We start from the raw sequence: 14,432 nt of genomic DNA, 5'->3' as shown, positions 1-14,432 counted from the left end.
TCACAGCAGGTCACATGGTACCAGCAACGGGAGCCGGTACTCGGATCTGTCATCGGCCGTGTCCGAGGTGCACGGCCGGCGACAGATCGCACTGCTGCGCCGCTCTGCACTAGCGCAAACGGCGCATGTGCGGGAGCACGCCAAATGGCGTGCACCCGGAATGGAGGAACACATCTGAAGCCGCCAAACGGCCATTGGCCGGGCGGCTAATGGTTAAAACATAACTATGTGAGCTGTGGTGACATCATTGCCAGCCAGTGGAGCGCACGCCGGTGCGTCACCTCCTGTCTGGCATTTAATGCTTATAATCGTTCTCTCTAATGTGAGTGCAATATCAATTGTTTACATAGAATTACACTATATGGCCCCCTACCTTTACTTCCTATAAATATGTATCCACATTGTGTGACAGCTGTACTGGATGATCGCTTCTCGGCCTTTTGGCTAAGATCAAGTGTAGTATCTGTTCTTATCAGTGTCCAGTGGGGGTGCTCCCGGCCATTCTAGCTTTGCGGGGATGGCTGTTGTATAGTACCCTCACTGGTATGATGGGGGTCCGGAAGGCTAGTACCGGAGGGACAGAAACCGGGGAGCGCCATGATTCGTTCTGGGGCCTCGGGAGTAATTCCCCCGAGAAGACTGGAAAGACCCAGTACCTCCTGATTTGGACGGATCTACCTTGGTCTGGCCAGGGGCTGAGGACGCAAAAAGTCCGCAAACTCAGTGCCCCCTGAGTAGTCGCCTCAGGGGTGTCACTAGTAACACTTGGGTGTGGGACCCCACGGTGCGAAGATGGCACATAGTCACTGTTTTTCACTCTTTTTGCACAGCGCCCTAAGGACCAGGTCTTTTGGCTAAGTCCAGGGCAATTTTTGCTACGGGCCTCAGGGCCTGGTCTGTGCACTATTTGGCACGGTACCACTTTTTTATTTTCTATTTATTTAATTTATTCACCTCCCACGTTTGTCACTTTTTTTCTTTCGCTTATGTGTGTGTTTCACGGACGGAGGGTGTGGGTCCTCGGGCCTACCCTGAAGTCTAGGGGGAGGATGTGTGGCCTTTTGGTTCCTTCCTCCCCTGATCCCTAGGGGGCTTTTCTTCGGGAGAGCCCCCTGACCAAGTACTGTGTGTCTGGCTTCGGCTGGACACAAGGAACGGTGGTCCACCAGGCCTTTTGGCCAGGAGGACCAATTGGGAACCTTGTCCCTGTCAGGAGCTTCGTGCCCCGGGGGATCAGGGTAAGCGGTCCAAACCCCTTTAGGGGTAGGACACAGCACACCCCTAAGTGCACTTTTTCGTGTGGTGTTTTGCGCTTGCACATTTTTTGTGAACACTTACGGGTTTTTTCGTTATAGTTGCACGTTTGCGGACTTAAAAAAAAAAAAAAGCTGTACTGGATGATCCTGTTGAGTGAAGAGCATATCTGCACCGAGGGGAACTACAAGTACCAGCAAAACCGAGACCTTCAGAATAAGTGAAATAGGCTCTTATATAACATTAAGGAGTTTATTTACTAAAGCTGGAGAGTCCAAAATCAGACTCCCTTCTGCATAGAAACCAATCAGCTTCCAGGTTTCATTGCCAAAGCTTCATTGAACAAGCTGAGGTTAGAAGCTAATTGGTTTCTATGCAGAAAGGAGTCTGATTTTGGACTCTCCAGCTTTAGTAAATAAACCCCTAAGAGTCCATTGCAGTTGGTGAGTGAGTGAGACCAATGGTGGGGAGCAAAGATGGGGAATTGGCACTTTGGCAAAGAAGAATAAACACAGGCACTAATATAGAGACTGCAGAGTTTGCATTAGTGTTATGGATTATTGATGGAGTCACTATATTGATTCACTTTGTTGCAATTATGTTCTGGATATTATAAGGCAGCACTTTCCTACCTATGTTTACAATATTTGAGGGGTAACACCCAATGCAGCAGCTCCGGCGGCCATCTTATGCACTGGACGCCACCCACCTGATCACCAGAGAGGGAGCCCTTTCCACTCCTATAAGGCAGTACCTGAGCTATCACCTGAAGGGATCCCTGGATCATCTTGATGTCCTACTAACAGCTTCTAGGACCATTGAAGGGAATATATTGGATTCCAGATACTACCCAGACCAGCAGATGACATCAGGATAATTATATACAAACGCTCATTAACTACCGGCCGACCGCAGATAGCCGAATGACGGCTTCACTGCGGCCGGCCAGTTCTGGGTGGACGTCATATGACGTCCTCCCAGAACGCGCTCTCCTGCGCGCCCCAGGGGGCGCGCACCCGGCGATCTCCGTGATCGCTGTGTCCTACGGACACAGCTGATCACGTGATGTGGTAAAAGGCCAATCACAGCGGCCTTTTACCACGTGATCAGCGGTGTCCAATGACACGCTGATCACAGGGAAATGCAAGTGCCGGTTCTCGGCTGCACTTTCCTCACGCTGTCAGATCGTGAGGAAAGTACTGCCGAGAACCGGCAGTTGTCAGTGCCCTGATGATCGGTGCCCAGCAGTGCCACCCGCAAGTTCCGCCCACCTGTGCCCAGCAGTGCGCCCACTAGCTCCGCCCACCTGTGCCCAGCAGATCACCCACCTGTGCTCAGCAGTGCACCCACCTGTGCCCAGCAGTGCACCCACCTGTGCCACTCTGCAGTGTCACACACCTGTGCCCAGAAGTGCCACCTACCTGTGCCCAGCAGTGCCACCCACCTGTGCCCACCCACCTGTGCCCACCAGTGCCACCCACCTGTGCCCACCCACCAGTGCTGCCCACCAGTGCAGCCCAGCAGTGCTGCCAGTCAGTGCCACCAGTCAGTGCCCAGCAGTGATACCAGTCAGTGCCGTCTATCAGTACCCATCATCAGTGTCACCTATCAGTGCCGCCTATCAGTGCTGCATATTAGTGCCACCTATCCGTGACACCTCATTAGTGCTGTCTATCAGTGCCCTTTAGTGCTGCCTATCAGTGCCCATCAGTGCCGCCTATCAGTGCCCATCAGTGCTGCCTCATCAACGCACATCAGTGAAGGAGAAAAAATACCTGTTTGAAAAATTTTATAATAGAAACAAAGAAACTTTTTTTTTTTTTTCAAATTTTTTGCAATTTTTTTTATTTATAGCGCAAAAAGTAAAGCGCCCAGTGGCGATTAAATACCACCAAAAGAAAGCTCTATTTGTGAGAAAAAAATGATCAAAATTTCATATGGGTACAATGTTGCATGACCGCGCAATTGTCAATCAAAGTGCGGCAGCGCTGAAAGCTGAAAATTGGCCTGGTAAGGAAGGGGGTATAAGTGCCTGGTAGGCAAGTGGTTAAATTGCGCGTTCTGGTGAGTGCGCAGTCTTTCCGCACTTTATATCACAGCACCTTACTAATAATAGGAGGATACAGTCACATGAGAGCACCTGAAGTCACTTCAAGTCACCTAATGAACTGTTTATCTAATGATGTAGATACGTGTACTACTCATACTGTATTTCCCTTTTAAGCGCCGCACTTTTTGATTTACATAGCCATTTATTATTGGTTTATCTTGTACAGTTTACTCCACTTTATTCTGAACACATAATAACAGCTATTTAATTTTAATATATATATATATATATATATATATATATATATATATATACATATATATGTATATATATATATATATATATATATACATACATATATATATATATATATATATACAGTTGCAAGAAAAAGTATGTGAACCCCTTGGGATTACGCAGAGTTTTGCATGAATTGGGCATAAAATGTGCTCTGAACGTCATCTAAGTCACAACAATAGAAGAACACAGTCTGCTGAACATAATACTACACAAACATTAGATGTTGCCATGGTTTAATTGCACATAACATGTAAACATTCACAGTGCAGGGAGGAAAAAGTATGTGAACCTTTGGACTTAATAACTGGTTGACCCTCCTTTGGCAGCAATAACCTCAACCAAAACGTTTCCTGTAGTTGCAGATCAGACCTGCACAGCGATCTGGAGTAATTTTGGACCACTCCTCTTCACAAAACTGTTTCAGTGTAGCAATATTCTTGGGATGTCTGGTGTGAATCGCTCTCTTAATGTCATGCCACAGCATTTCAATTGGGTTGAGGTCAGGACTCTGACTGGGCCACTCCAGAAGGCGTATTCTGTGCTGTTGCAGCCATTGTTTTGTTGAATTACTTGTATGCTTTGGGTCATTGTCCTGTTGTATCACCCATCCTCTGCAGAGCTTCAGTTGGTGGACAGATGGCTGCACGTTTTCCTGCAAAATGTCTTGATAAACTCTGGAATTCATTTTCCCATCAATGACAACAATCTGTCTAGACCCTGAGGCAGCAAAGCAGCCCCAAACCATGATGCTCCCTCCGCCATGTTTTACAGTGGGGATGAGGTTTTGATGTTGGTGTGCTGTGCCTTTTTTTCTCCACACATGGTGTTGTGTGTTCTTCCCAAACAACTCAATCTTGGTTTCATCTGTCCACAGTATATTTTGCCAGTAGTGCTGTGGAACATCCAGGTGCTCTTTTGCAAACTTCAAACGTGCTGCAATATTCTTTTTGGACAGCAATGGCTTCCTCCGTGGTGTCCTCCCATGTACTCTATTCTTGTTTAATGTTTTCCTTATTGTAGATGTGTCAACAAAAATGTTAGCATGTGCCAGAGATTTCTGTAGGTCTTTATCTGACACTCTGGGATTCTTCTTTACCTCATGCAGCATTCTGCGCTGTGCTCTTGCAGTCATTTTTACAGGACGACCACGCCTAGGGAGAGTAGCAACAGTGCTAAACTTTCTCCATTTGTAGACAGTCTGTCTTACCATGGACACATGAAGATCAAGGCTTTTGGAGATACTTTTGTAACCCTTTCCAGCTTCATGCAAGTCAACAATTCTTGATCATAGGTCTTCTGAGAGCTCTTTTCTGCAAGGCATGGTTCACATCAGACAGTGCTTCTTGAAACCAGTAAACCCAAAACAGGCGTGTGTTTTTTAAGGGCAGGACAACTGTCAGCAACACATCCAATATCATCACACTGATTGGAGTCAAGGTTGGCTCACTCCTGGCTCCAATTAGCTCTGGGAGAAGTCATTAAGCTAGGGCCTCACATACTTTTTCCTCCCTACACTGTGAATGTTTACATGTTATGTGCAATTAAACCATGGCAACATCTAATGTTTGTGTAGTATTATGTTCAGCAGACTGTGTTCTTCTATTGTTGTGACTTAGATGACGTTCAGAGCACATTTTATGCCCAATTCATGCAAAACTCCACGTAATCCCAAGGGGTTCACATACTTTTTCTTGCAACTGTATATATATACATATATATATGTAAAAATATATATTAGGCTCAATTTACATTAATCCTGGGTGCAGGGCATTTGTTTCTGTTCTATATTGTCCAGTATGGCGGAACATGAGTTTTGTTCCATCTGGAAATAGATTAAGGGCTTGGATTACGTGAATTGGCAGTAGGAGGAATATAAAGTTCAGGCTATGACACACAAAGTGGTGACCACAAAAGCTTTTTTTTTTTCTTTAACTGATAATTACATTATAATGATAAATCTTATGATAATGGGACAAAAAAACATTTTTTTTTGTCACCCATGAGCATCCACAGATTTTGTGTAAAGAGCTGCAGCGTCTTCTGGCCTCAGTGACACTCACAGAACAGTGCCTACAATGCCAATAAGAATTGTCAAGTAGCAATATTAGTGTTGCTACATTCTAATTACTCTGGTTCATTCATAAGAGATCTGCATATGCCCTCAGTTAACCACTTGCCCTCCTGAGGATTTTTTTCCTGACCAGAATGACATCCCCACTAATAAAAAGCACTGACACTGTACTAATGGCACTGGGTAGGAAGGGGTTAACATGAGGGTTGATCAAAGGGTTAACTGTGTGCTGTTTTACTGTGTGCTGTGTCTGTGTGCTTCACTGTAAGCACACTGCTTTGCATGCCTGTGCTGTGCACAGCCATCCAAAGCAGTGTGCACAAGTTGACGGGAGAACTGTTTTGTTTACAAAAGTTATCCTCCCCATCTTAGATGCTTGGAAATCACCGGGCGACGGTGAGTAATTATCTGCCGGGACCCGGTGATTGAAAGCCACGGCCCCAAATGGCAGCGTGGGTAGGGCACGCGTCCCCTACCCAGAAATGAAAAATCACGTATATGTACGTGATTTTGTGCACCCCTGTCATCCTGTAGCGGTATTTCTACTATAGGGCAGTTGGGAAAAGGTTAAATAAACCTTGCAGGTAAAAAAAATGTAAATAAAAATTCCCTGTTCGTAAACCCATGATTAAACTTTAGTTAACGCTAATCAACTCCAATGAACCCCTTTCTCTGCTAAGCTGCTGTTTTGATGGACTGTAATAAAACTTACAATTCTGTTACTTTACCATTATTATTTTTCTTAACCTTTTTTTCAATAATGTCATTATGCTTGTGATAGAAATCTAATTTTATAACTGCATACTAATTGACACATCACCATAGATGTCACACACCTTCCTCAAACTAAATCTTTCTAAAACTGAACTTGTGATATTCCCCCCTCCCTGTGCCCTCCCTGACTTTTCCATCAAGATCAATAATACACGGCTCAAAAAAATTAAAGGGACACTGTTTAATCAGACTCTAGCATCAAGTCAATGAAACTCCTGGGATATTGATCTGGTCAGGTAAGTATCAGATGAGGTTGTTAATCAGTTTCAGCTGCTTTGGTGTTAATGAAATTAACAGATGCACTAGATGGGCAACAATGAGATGACCCCCAAAACAGAAATTGTTTTACAGGTGGAGTCCGCTGACATTTTTTTCCCCACTCATCTTTTCTGACTGTTTTGCATTTGGTTAGGGTCAGTGTCACTACTGGTAGCATGAGGCCATACCTGGACCCTACAGAGGTTTCACAGGCAGTCCAACTCCTCCAGGATGGCACATCAATACGTACCATTGCCAGAAGGTTTGCGGTGTCTCCCAGCACAGTCTCAAGAGCATGGAGGAGATTCCAGGAGACAGGCAGTTCCTCTAGGAGAGCTGGACAGGGCCGTAGAAGGTCCTTAACCCATCAGCAGGACCGGTATCTGCTCCTTTGTGCAAGGAGGAACAGGATGAGCACTGCCAGAGCCCTACAAAATGACCTCCAGCAGGTCACTGGTGTGAATGTCTCTGACCAAACAATCAGAAACAGACTTCATGAGCGTGGCCTGAGGGCCTGACATCCTCTAGTGGCCCCTGTGCTCACTGCCCGGCACCACAGAGCTCTATTAGCATTTGCCATTGAACACCAGAATTGGCAGGTCCACTACTGGCACCCTGTGCTTTTCACAGATAAGAGCAGGTTCACCCTGAGCACATGCGACAGACATGAAAGTGTCTGGAGGAGCCGTGGAGAACGTTCTGCTGTAACATGGTTCAGCATGACCGTTTTGGTGGTGGGTCAGTGATGGCCTGGGGAGGCATATAAATGGAGGGACACACAGACCTCTACAGGCCAGACAATGGCACCCTGACTGCCATTAGGTATCGGGATGAAATCCTTGGACACATTGTCAGACTCTACGCTGGTGCAGTGGGTCCTGGGTTCCTCCTGGTGCACGACAGGGCCCAGCCATGTGGCGAGAGTATGCAGGCAGTTCCTGGAGGATGAAGGAATTGATACCATTGAATGGTCCCCACGCTCGCCTGACCTAAACCCAATAGAACACCTCTGGGATGTCATGTTTCGGTCCATCCGACCCTCCAGGTTGCACCTCACACTCTCCAGGAGCTCAGTGATGCCCCAGTCCAGATCTGGGGGGAAATACCCCAGGACACCATCCGTCATCTCATTAGGAACATGCCCCGACTTTGTCAGGCATGCATACAAGCACGTGGGGGCCATACAAACTACTGAGGACCATTCTGAGTTTCTGCAATGACATTTCAGCAAAATGGATTCGCCTGCTGCATCATTTTTTCACTTTGATTTCGGGGAGTCTTTGAATTCAGTCCTTTGGTAGGTTGATAATTTTCATTTCCATCAAACGATGGGTCATCCTTATGTCCCTAACACATTACTTAGTCCATATCAGTATAGAGATCCAGCAGGAGATTCTTCCCCATTGAGATCTGATGTGCTTTCAAAGTGTTCCTTGCATTTTTTGAGCAGTGTACAATTGTCAGTCCATCCCAAATATGCCAGGGTGCTAGGTATAATCCTGGACAATGCCCTGTCCTTTCAGCCCCAAATCCAATAACTGTCCAAATCCTGCACACATCAGCTTCGTAACATCTCTAAAATATGCACTTTTATTAACCAATGATACCACCAACTCATTCGCTCTCTTGTTATCTCTCGCCTTGACTATTGCAACCCTTTCCCCATTGGCCTACCTCTACACACATATTCCCAATCTGTCCCATTTTACATCACCAATCTTGTCTCAATATATCACCAAAACCATCCTCTCCATTTCTAAGAAATTTTGCTCTCTAGCTCCCTTGTCTCTTCCTCTCATGCTCATCTCAAGAACTTTTCCAGAGCCTCTCCCATCATCTATAACTCTCTACTTTAACCTGTCCAGCTATCTCCTACTCTGTCCGCTTTTAGATGATCCCTGAAAACTCATCTTTTTGGGGAAGCCTATCCAACATCCCCTTAATAACTGAAATTTTAACTCTTCCATAAGCTCATCCCTCACAACTACTATATTGTCAAGGTCCTACCTTTTCCCTGAGGTTATGTTACTCCATGTGCTGGTGTCCATCTTGGATTCTGCTGTGTATGATGGGAATCCTTTTATGCCTTCAGGTCTCTGAGGTCCATCCCCCAGAGGGGTGTGGCTGATGACATATAAGCCTGTGGCCCGCACATGCTCTTTGCACTTGTGTCTTTGTGTTGCTATTACTCTGTTCTGACTCTCGTGACTCCTGGTATCTGATTCGGCTTGTGACTCGACTATTCTTTGTATTCTCCTTTGATCTGACCCTCTGTTGCTGAACCCGGCTCGTGACCTGTGATTCTCGTCTGCTGTCCTGTACTGTTTTGTCTTGTTGTTGTTGACCCAGCCTGTCTGACTACTCTTTTGTCTCTTCCACCAGCTACACGCCATTGGCGGCGGCCATTACCGCAGCTGAGGTGTCTCGGGGGCCGCGACCTGGTTCCTGGCTGCGTCAAGTCCATCCCCACCATCAGGGGCCCTGGTGAAGGGCAGCCTGGGACTTAGACTCTGCGCCCTGAGGGACTTCGGTCTGTGGGTGGTGGTTGTCATCAGCCAGTGCGTTACATTGTTAGGCCTGCCTGTCCGTTCCTCGGCCCCTGCCCTGACATATATTTTGTATCACTTGCCCCCACCCTATAAGATTGTAAACTCTCATGAGCATGGTTCTCCTTTCCCCCTTTATATTGTAAAGTGCTGCGCAAACTGATAGTACTAAAATAATCCTGTATAATAATAATAAAGAGAATGTGTAAATTTATTATCAAGCACCTTTGTAACGTTTAAAATGTAATTTGTAACTTTTCATTTTAATTCAATTAATTTTTACATTTTAATTTAATTTTACATTTTTATTTAAATTCATTTAAATTTGCAATTTAATTTTCATTGAACACTAACTGTGCTTATATGTTTTTACAGACAGGAGAAAGAGCTTCTTAGATCTCTTAATGCAGTTGAATTTAAAAAGCAATGAGAAAATAACATTGGGTGATGTCCTTGCTATAGGACCAGAAAGTCTAGAGGATGACAAGCCCAAGAAGATAGAAGACCTTCCCTGGCATTTTCTACGGAAGTTAATGGCTGTGAACATAACTGCAAGAAACACTTTAATTGAAAATGAATTGCTATGTGCAGGGTCGAATGAAGATGATGACCTGCTTAAAATGTTTAACATTAAAGTTAAACATTTCCCACAGTCCATTCACCCTCTGGATGTCCTATGTGCTCTCCTCCATTGCTCAGACAGTTTTGTTCAGGGAGAGATTGTAACCAAATTGTCCATGTGCCAGTTTGCTGTCCCCCTGCTACTTCCTGCTGATGACGGGTCACACTGCACCCTCATGCTGGAGGCAATGAGAGATATAGTGAAGAGGTGGAAACCTAATTCCCTCGTTCACAATAAAGGGTTCAGAGAAGAAAATGTGGTCAACATACACATGCCAATCTTTTCTTTTGTTAGGATGGGCAAAAGCAAATTATCCAAATCTAAAATCCTGAACCAAGTTCTTAATCCAGTTCAGCAACATAACAACTTCTTCATCCACCATGATATGGAGGGAGGAAATATTGAGAGGAAAATATCTGATGGACTTGTGGAAATGTCCTGGTATTTTCCCTGCGGTAAGTCAGATGTTTTCCCAGAACCCATCGCTGTCACCAACCTTCGAGGAGACCTGGAGACCAACTGGGACCAGTTTATGTTTCTGGCGCGAGTCTCATCAGCTGTATTTATCTTGATTGAGAATATTTCTGAGAGGGAATTCAGACTGTTATCATCTTGCAGCACTGCTAGCACCCAATATTACTTCATTGTGACTCCGGTTCCTGGTATAGAAATTAAAAGTGAGACACTGCAATACCTAAAAAAACTAATGCCAATATTAAACTTAGATAAAACAAGAATATTAGCAAATGCACAAACAGGGAATAATGTAGAATTTGTGAAGCGGATACAAAAATGCATTAGTACCTTAATTAACAATAAACGGGTACTACTGGACCATGTGGGGAAAGAAATTCATGACTTTGCTATTGTTGTAGATGAAAACTCTCTTGAATGTCAGAATGCAGAAGAGTATGCACGTAATATGACTGCTGCAATAGAAAATGTGGAAGAATTTAAGAAGAAATCACTGATACTACAAGGAGATCTGTGGAAAAAACTGTCGGAAATTGAAAAAGAGCAGTGCAGAATGAAAAGACAAGGAGGAAAAGATACACAAGAATATTACTCTGAACTGGAATTGCAACGCCTTTCAATACGCACCGCACAAAATGAGCAAAACCTGCCAGACAGCGTAGTTTTATTTATAAAGGCAATAACTAATTTGACTCAGAAAGAACGACAAATCTTTTTAAAATGGACAAAAGGTATGCTAGATTCAATTACTAGAAAAAATCTTTTGTTGTTGCAAGAAAAATACAAAAAATATTATGAGGGAAATAGAGAAGAACTTAAGCAGTTAGATCAATGTACCTCCCACAACTGTTTAGGAATTGAACACTTCATTAGGGAGATAGGGCAAATTTATGAGGCTGAGTGTTATGTGAGTAGGTACAACAGTGCTAGAGAAGAGAAGAGACAATTTAAGGGGCTTCCGGGAGAAGCAGCCAATCTTCTGTTGGATGGTTTTCCATTAGAGCTGATTGATGGAGATGCCTCTAACATTCCCTTGCAATGGATAACTGATATTCTGACCGAGCTGGACAACAAGACAGGAGGACAATGTAAAATGAGAGTCATATCTGTGCTGGGAGTGCAGAGTACGGGGAAATCCACCCTTCTGAACACCATGTTTGGTTTGCAGTTCCCTGTGGCCAGTGGAAGATGTACAAGAGGAGCCTTCATTAGTCTTTTAAAAGTGAAAGAGAACTTCCAGGAGGAACTGGGTTGTCACTTCATTCTGGTTATTGACACAGAGGGGTTGAAAGCTCCAGAGTTGACCTCTTTGGAGGGCAGTTATGAACATGACAATGAACTGGCCACACTAGTAGTTGGTTTGAGTGATATCACCATCATCAACATGGCCATGGAAACCACAACAGATATGAGGGATATTTTACAGATTGTGGTCCATGCTTTTCTTCGAATGAGAGAAGTAGGGAAAAAACCCAACTGCCAGTTTGTACATCAGAATGTCAGTGATGTGTCTGCTCATGATAAGAATATGAGAGACAAGAAGAAACTTCTGGATCTGCTGGACAAAATGACAGAATTGGCAGCAAAAATGGAAAAGAAGACTGGTATAATGACTTTTGGGGATGTCATGGATTATGATTTTGAAAACCACAACTGGTACATTCCAGCATTATTTCAAGGAGTGCCACCTATGGCTTCAGTAAACATTGGCTATAGTGAACATGTTCATGAATTAAAAACATTTTTATTTCAAATAATGAAAACCCAAAAATCTACTGTCAAGGCACTCAGCATTCGAGAATTTATTGTCTGGATGGAAAATTTATGGAGGGCCGTTAAGCATGAGAAATTTATTTTTAGTTTCAAAAACAGCTTAGTGGCGGATGCTTACAACAAACTTTGCAGTGAATTTTCTCAATGGGAATGGCAACTGAGCAGAAAGGTCAACAATGTGGTGACCAGCATAAAAAATGATATAAAAAATCACTCTGCAGACACTCTTGATGCCAAAACACATGACCAGTATGACCAAGAACTTCAAAACATTCTAGGTGATGAATTCAGTAAAATGATGGAATTGCTGAAAGATTATTATGAGAATAAAACTGAAAATAAATTAATAGAAGAATACAGGGAAACATTTGAAATAAATATATCTGTTCTAATACAAAATCACCAAAGAAATGCACTTAATAAGTGTAGAGAGGCTTTTAATATTCAAAAAGGAAAGTCAGAGATTCAGGACATTCAAAATAGATACCAGAAAGTGATTGAAGATAAAATCACGGAGCTTCTACAACTCAGAAGTCAGAAGGGGGAACTCAATAATGAAGAATTACAGAAGAAATTTAACACAATGTGGGAAAATATACTCTCAGATTCACACTTTGAGAAAATAAAGAGACGCAACATAAGCAGAGAAATGTTTTGTGAACTCAGAGAGGACATGAAAAATAAAGGATCTGCTGTACAAGAAAAATTGCATCAGATTATGCAAAACAAAAACTACATTGATCTGTCCCAGATTGCAAAAATACATGGTGTGTTGTTTTCTGGCCAAGAACACCATCAAACTTTAGATGATTTTGCACAGTCACTAATTGAAGGGTGCAATAAATATGTGACAGAAAAAGTTAAAAGCTCCGAAGACTATACAGATATGTACTGTAAGGATTTACTGCACATGATCAATGAAAACTTTAACACACGCAGTAAAAAGCTGCACTTCACCACCATATGTGAGCTGGATATCAAACTTATCATTTTATCAAAAGCTGCACAAAGTTTTGAAAGGATGCATGAAAAGTTCATAGAAGAGAATGACCCCAAAACCTACCTGAATAAACTGAAGCCTCAGTATTTTTTGATGTTTCAGAACATTTTCCAAGAAAAAGATGAATGTCAGAGCAGAGCCAAGCTCTTCTGTGAGAGCTATCTTGAGCCGGCTATTTATAACCACATTTTTGAACACCTTGGTGAAAAAATTGTTGATGATATCCTAAGCAGTTCTGACAAGCAGGTCTTCACCAGTAGATCATGTTTTCAGTTTACCGTCCTGCATAGTCTGCTTGAAGCGATGTCATTTGAGAAATATCTCGGTTACATTCAATCATACGAACAATTTTTAGCTGACTGGATACTTCAGTACATCTTACGCAAATACCGAAATCCTTCAACTCTCAGAAGATTTGAAGAGGAAATTTTAATTTCCATCGAGAAAAAGATCACAGACGTTCTTAATGATGAAAAGTGTCTACAGAGTGAAGACATAGGCAAATATTTAGATAATGTTTGTGAGATGCTAAAGCGAGAATTAGTAATTAACAAGAAAGGATTGAAGCTCATCACATTCCACAGCAAAGCAAATGTTGGAGAGTTCTCATCATACATCAAGTCATTGCTAAAGGAAAAGAGAACAAATACTTTGTCAAATTTGCAGTCCATAAGAATCGAATGTATACTTGAACTGATCACCCTGAAACCTCAGGAAGAACTGCTCAGGAAGGTGCTTGGCTGTGGGCAGAAGTGCCCATTCTGTAAAGTCCCCTGTGAGGCTGGAGGCATAAATCATCAAAACCACTTTGCATCTATCCATAGACCAGACGGGTTAGGAAAATTAAAAATGAACAAAACAAATGCACTGTCCACTGGGATCTGTACCACGTCTGTGGCTTCTGGGGACAAATTCAAGAATCCAGATACACAGTGGAATTTTTACAAATATAAAAACTACAAAAAAATTTACCCAAATTGGGAGATAAAACCTGACACTTGCACAGAGGCGACAGACTACTGGAAATTCATTTTTGTGAAATTTAATGAGGAGTTTGCAAAAGAATACGAATCTGAGCCAGCTGTACTGCCCAAACAGTGGGGGCTAATAACCAAAGAAACAGCTCTTCATAGCTTAAAAAGGGAGTATTCTTATGCATTTGATGAATATCTAGAATGCTTACTAATGAAATTGGAACTTTTACAGCTAAGTACAAGTCAAAATGCTTAAAATGATGGTAACAACAGCAAAGGACTCTTCCATGAATAACTCGCCTGCCACTGACTGTTTTATTCCCAGTCTCTCAATTC

General features: G+C 43.1%; 1 pseudogene; it reads left to right on the top strand.

The window, feature by feature from the left end:
* The first annotated feature begins 424 nt into the window (after nt 1-424).
* On the top strand, nt 425-540 carry LOC149427691 (U2 spliceosomal RNA; annotated as a pseudogene).
* Nucleotides 541-14,432: the final 13,892 nt, after the last annotated feature.

This window comes from Staurois parvus, unplaced genomic scaffold (assembly GCF_062004578.1).
Source record: "Staurois parvus isolate SC_StPar_1 unplaced genomic scaffold, SC_StPar_1.0 ptg003577l, whole genome shotgun sequence".
In the NCBI taxonomy this organism is placed as follows: Eukaryota; Metazoa; Chordata; class Amphibia; order Anura; family Ranidae; genus Staurois; species Staurois parvus.
This window is presented reverse-complemented; position numbering and strand designations above follow the sequence as displayed.